The 6000-nt window shown below is 52.3% G+C and overlaps 1 protein-coding gene across 5 annotated transcripts in view; it reads right to left on the minus strand.

Annotated features, from left to right (window-relative positions):
• The window catches only part of RABGEF1 (RAB guanine nucleotide exchange factor 1), a 72484-nt gene extending 68248 nt beyond the window's left edge, over window positions 1-4236 (minus strand). For 2 of the 5 annotated variants that reach the window (XM_032757383.2, XM_032757374.2), the window contains exon 1: window positions 4146-4236. The gene's annotated coding sequence lies outside the window, so the exon portion shown is untranslated. Of the gene's footprint in view, window positions 1-188; window positions 304-4145 lie in introns of all 5 variants that reach the window. The other 3 variants (XM_058444314.1, XM_058444323.1, XM_032757363.2) reach the window with 3 other exon arrangements.
• Window positions 4237-6000: the final 1764 nt, after the last annotated feature.

The following is a 6000-nucleotide window of genomic DNA, read 5'->3' on the forward strand; positions in this document are numbered from 1 at the left end:
TTTTTTGAGACGGAGTCTCACTCTGTCGCTCAGGCTGGAGTGCAGTGGCGCAATCTCAGCTCACTGCAAGCTCCGCCTCCCGGGTTCACGCCATTCTCCTGCCTCAGCTTCCCGAGTAGCTGAGACTACAGGTGCCCACCACCGTGCCCGGATAATTTTTTGTATTTTTATTAGAGACAGGGTTTTACCGTGTTAGCCAGGATGGTCTGGATCTCCTGACCTCATGATCCGCCCGCCTTGGCCTCCCAAAGTGCTGGGATTACAGGCATGAGCCACTGTGCCCGGCTGATAACATTTTTTTCACTGAAAATCAGCAACAAAAAAATCAAAGAAATCAATGAATTATTCTTATCAAATCAGTCAAGTACTCATTAAACACTTGTGTGCTCAATTGGGGTTGAGAATGCAAAGACAGAAATGAATGCAGAATTCCTGTTTACAAATTAGCCGGGTCAGACATCCTTACAGAAAGAAACAACTAGGAAATGAGTATACATTTACTTCAAGCATCTTTTTTTTTTGTAGAGATGCAGTCTTGCTATGTTGCCCAAGCTGGTCTCCAACTCCTGGCCTCAAGCAATCCTCCCACCTTGGCCTGCCAAAGTGCTAGGATTACAGGCGTGAGCCACCATGCCTGGCATCATTTCAAACATCTAATAAGCAGAGAAAATTAAAATACAAGACAGCAGTAATTAGCTGGGCGTGGTGGTGTGCGCCTATAGTCAGTCCCAGCTACTCAGAAGGCTGACACACGCAAATCGCTTGAACCCAGGAGGCGGAGGTTGCAGTGGCCAAGATCACGCCACTGCACTCCAGCCCAGTCACAGAGCAAGACTCTGTCTTAAAAAAAAAAAAAAAAAAGAAAAGAAAAGAAAAAAGCAAATAATCAAGCACTACACTGAAAACATTTATCCTTATCAGCTACATAGCAGCCTGTGTGTAAGAGCTACATAAAATTCCCTTTTAGGGCCGGGTGCAGTGGCTCATGTTTGTAATCCCAACACTTTGGGAGGCCAAGGCTAGAGAATCACTTGACGCCAGGGGTTGGAGAGCACCCTGGGAAACATATAAGGATTCCAGCTCTACAAAAAAATTTAGGCCAGGTGCGGTGGCTCACACCTGTAACCCCAGCACTTTGGATTGCCGAGGAGGGCGGATCACGAGGTCAGGAGATTGAGACCATCCTGGCTGACAAAAAAATTTAGGCCAGGTGCGGTGGCTCACACCTGTAATCCCAGCACTTTGGATTGCCGAGGAGGGCGGATCACGAGGTCAGGAGATTGAGACCATCCTGGCTGACATGGCGAAACCACGTCTCTACTAAAAATAGAAAAAATTAGCTGGGCATGGTGGCAGGCACCTGTAGTCCCAGCTATTCAGGAGGCTGAGGCAGGAGAATGGCGTGAACCCGGGAGGGCACTCAGAGCCAGATTCCGTATCAAAAAAAGAAAAAAAATTTAGCCAGGCAAGCTAAATTAGTAGGTGGCAGGCCTGTGGTCCCAGCTACTTGGGAGGCTGAGACAAGAGGATCGCTTAAGCATGGGTGGTGGAGGCTGCAGTAAGCTGTGTTCCTGCCACTGCATTCCAGCCTGGGAGAAAGGAAGAAAGAGAGAGCCTTTCTTTTTTTTTTTTTGAGATGAAGTCTCGCTCTGTCGCCCAGGCTGGAGTGCACTGCTACAATCTTGGCTCACCACAATCTCCGCCTCCTAGGTTCAAGCAATTCTCCTACCTCAGCCTCCTGAGTAGCTAGCATTACAGGCAGGCGCCATCACACCCAGCTAATTTTAGTGTTTTTAGTAGAGACGGGGTTTTACCATCTTGCTCAGGCTGATCTCGAACTCCTGACCTAGTGATCCGCCCGCGTCGGCCTCCCAAAGTGCTGGGATTACAGGCATGAGCCACCACGCCCAGCCAGAGAGACCCATTTTAACCACACAAGGACCCAGCTAAAAAACTTTCCCTGGTTCTGTCACCATCAGATGAAGCCTAAGCTCCTACATCTCTGTCCTGCACTTTTTCACTTTAATAACCACCCCTGCAGGCTTGGTAGCTGATGCCTGTAATTTCAGCACTTGGGACGCTTGAGGCAGGAGGACTGCTTGAGTCCAGGAGTTTGAGACCAGCCTGGGCAACACAGCAAGACAACATCTTTACAAAATATTTAAAAATCAGCTGGGTGTGGTGGCACGCATCTGCAGTCTTAGCTATTAGGGAGGCTGAGGTGGGAGGATCACTTGAGCCCAGGCAGTTGAGACTTCAGTGACTCGTGATCGTGTCACTGTACTCCAGCCTGGGTGACAAAGTGAGACCCTCTCTCTAAATAAATAAATAAATAAGCACCTCCTTGTACTTACTGGCCTCCTCTCCTTTAGTTCCCCCCTCTCCCTCACTCCACCCTGTTAGTCTGAATGTTACTCATTCTTCAAGACACATGCAGAAAGTATTCCCTGATCTCTTCCAGGCTCCACACCCAACAGCATGGCCTAAATGCCCGGTTCCTTCCTCGGTGCTCCATCTTAGCTCACACTCCTTACCACACTGTATTGAAAGTATCTTGACTGTCCCTTCTCCTCAACTGGCTAACTTCTAGAGAGCAGAAACTTGACTACTTGGAAGGTCATTAAAAATTCAAATCCTGAACATTTCTTAATCCTGCGGATATGAATCAGTAACTCTTAAAAGCAAAATGTTATTTATCATTAAATATTAACAATATAATCACATTTTCTTGCATCTCTGGCAAGTTTCTTGGTACAACAATTTTAAGGAACAGACTCTTTTTTTTTTTTTTTTTTAGATGGAGTCTAGCTCTGTCACCCAGGCTGTAGTGCAGTGGCATGATTTCGGCTCACTGCAACCTCCGCCTCCCGGGTTCATGCCATTCTCCTGCCTCAGCCTCCAGAGTAGCTGGGACTACAGGTGCCCGCCACCACGCCCGGCAAATTTTTTTTTTTTGTATTTGTAGTACAGACGGGGTTTCACCGTGTTAGGCAGGATGGTCTCAGTCTCCTGACCTCATGATCCGCCCGCCTCGGCCTTCCAAATGCTGGGATTACAGGTGTGAGCCACCGCGCCCGGCCGGAACAGACTCTTTAACAGCAGTTAAAGCCGCGCGATGGCTCACGCCTATAATCCCAACACTCTGGGAGGCCGAGGCAGGAGGATTGCTTAAGGCCAGGAGTTTCACACCTACCTGGGCAACACTGTGAGATCCCATCTCGAAAAAAAAATAAAGAAAAACAAAGCAGTTCTAGGTTTAGAGGGGGGAAAGCAGCTCTCCAAGCCAAAAACCAACTCCCAAGGTGCTCCTGTAAACTCGTCCAGGGAAAATTTCCTATTTAATTTCAAAGGCAAAACGAGTCCACGGGCGCCCACGACACATTTCCCAACCGCCAGGATTGGTCACCCGCGCGGAGACACCGCCAGCTGCCTATGACCCAGCCTCCAAAGCGGCAGAGTCCCTCCCTCTCTCTCCCTAAACTGCCGTGATGGGCATCCCTCGGCTCTTCTCCCAGACGGTTCGGAAGTAGAGACTTCTGCTCCTAACCCCAGCCCCGCAGCCTCGCCCTCAGCCACGGGGTGGAAGTCAGGACCACAGGCTTCAAATCCCCTCCCAACTCCGGGACGCTTCTGTCCCCTCAGGGTGACGCGGGATCAAGTCCCGGCGCCCCTGCCGCGGCCGGGGGCTGTGGTCTGGGTCCAAGCGTCCCATACCAGCGCGTTCCAAGGAGGTCGTGGGAGGGGCCCCGTGCGACCACAGACGCTGCTTCGGAGCCAGCGGCCTGGACGGAAGGTGGGAGCCGGGCCGAGGGGAGCCGCCGGAGAGGGAGGCGGCCAGGAAATGCTCCGCGTCAGGCCGTCGGGGCTCGGCCGGCGCTGGAGATCCCGGCAACTAGCGTCTGGGACTGAGAGGCCGCGCACTCTGAGTATTAAGGGAGCCGAGGGCGGCCTGGAACGGGGAAGGCGGCGCGGACGGAGACGGAATATGGGACGAAGGACAGCGGGAGGCACCGACGCGCAACTGTCCCGGCCGCACGGACGGCACGGACCGACCGCCCTGCCACCCCCAGCCCGAGACGCCCCGCCGCCCCGCTCCTGTAGCTGAGAGCCGAGCAGCTCTTAGCCCCAGTCCGTCCGCTCCGTACCTCGCCCGCGTGTCCGCCGGCGTCCAAACCGCCGCTCGTCCGCTTCGCTCGGGTAGGTCTGGGCTCCGCCGCAGCTCCCGCCTCACACCCACCCTCCTGCACGCCCCGCCCCCGACACCGCCAGCGAACGCACGTTACGCACGGCGCGTAAACGTCACTTCCGGGGCCTTTGACTCTGGACGGGAGGAAGTGCAAGCGGATCCAAAGGGTCGAGCAGAGTGGGGTACCGCCCTCATGCCCAAGAGCAAATGGAAGAGGGCGGCCTCCAGGCTAAAGCTGGGGCGCTGGGGAGCCCCGGAGAAACCGGCGTTTCCTAGTCTGTGGCTCAGTCCCTGCTTCCGGCTTCCGACGCGCAGCAGCTGGAGGGCGACGCTGGCCCGGCGGCGACTCCTGGGGCTGCGGCCGCTGTGGTAGCGTGAATGGGAGGTGGAGCGGAGCCACTGCGCCGAGGGACGCTTCAAAAACTCTGACTTTCAACCCTTCGCGGATCCTAGGATGTGACAGCTGTTCGAGTGAAAAGGTCTTAAGGCGATCGGTTGATCCAAAAGCAGCTGAATCTTTAGGAGGCCCAGGCAGGAGGATCGCTTGAGTCCAGGAGTTCGAGACCAGCCTGGGCCACAGAGCAAGATCACCGTCTCTACAAAAACAAATTTTACATATTATCAGGGCATGATGGCGGGCACCTGTGGTCTCAGCTACCGAGGAGGCTGAGATGGGAGGATCGCTTGATAGCCCAGGAAGTCGAGGGTGCAGAGATCCCTCCACTGAACTCCAGGCCGGGTGACAGCAGAGCGAGATCCTGTCTCAAAAAAAAACATAACCGACATTCACAAGTGAAATAAATTAGCCAGTGTCACAAAGTATTAATGGTTGAATCACAAATTGAATCCTGTTTACCTCTTTACGTGATTCCCATGTAAGGAATGTTAAAAACAGTAAATACTAATTGCTCTGCGTCCTGGATGCCATCTATGGCGTAACGTGCAGCCACAGCAAGAAAAAAAAAGAAAATACTGTGCTGTGGCTGTGAGATAGACCTGGGTTGAAATCCCAGCTTTGCTAATTGTCGCTGTAGTGTTCTTGGACAGGTTGCCTAACTTTTCGGTCTTTTTTTTTTTTTTTTTTTGAGAGTCTCACTCTGTCGCCCACACTGGAGTTAAGTCGTGCGATCTCGGCTCACTGCAACCTCCGCCTCCTAGGTTCAAGCGATTCTCCCACCTCAGCCTCCTGAATAGCTGGAATTACAGGCGCCTGCCACCACCTCCAGCTCATATTTTTTTTTGTATTTTTAGTCGAGACAGGGTTTCACCATGTTGGCCAGGCTGGTTTTGAATCCTGACCTCAAGTGATCCGCCCACCTTGGCCTCCCAAAGTGCTAGGATTATAGGTGTGAGCCACCGTGCCAGGCCCGAATTTCTCAGTCTTTATTCATTATTGGTAAAGTAAGGATTAACTAATTTGTTTCTCAGATTCTTCCTAAGTGCCTAATGTGTGCTACGTTGAGGGTACAACAGAGGATAAAACAAAAGTAAGGCCAGGTGCAGTGGCTCACGCCTGTAATCCTAGCACTTTGGGAAGCCGAGGCGGGCAGATCACCTGAGGTCGGGAGTTCAAGACCAGCCTGACCAACATGGAGAAACCCCGTCTCTACTAAAAATACAAAATTAGGCGCAGTGGCACATGCCTGCAATCCCAGCAACTTGGGAGGCTGAGGCAGGAGAATCACTTGAACCCGGGAAGTGGAAGTTGCAGTGAGCCAAGATTGTGCCATTGCACTCCAGCTTGGGCAACAAGAGTGAAACTCCGCCTCAAAAACAAAACAAACAAAAAAAACACAAAGTACCTGTGCTGAGGA

This window comes from Hylobates moloch, unplaced genomic scaffold (genome assembly GCF_009828535.3).
Source record: "Hylobates moloch isolate HMO894 unplaced genomic scaffold, HMol_V3 SCAFFOLD_1, whole genome shotgun sequence".
Classification (NCBI taxonomy): Eukaryota; Metazoa; Chordata; class Mammalia; order Primates; family Hylobatidae; genus Hylobates; species Hylobates moloch.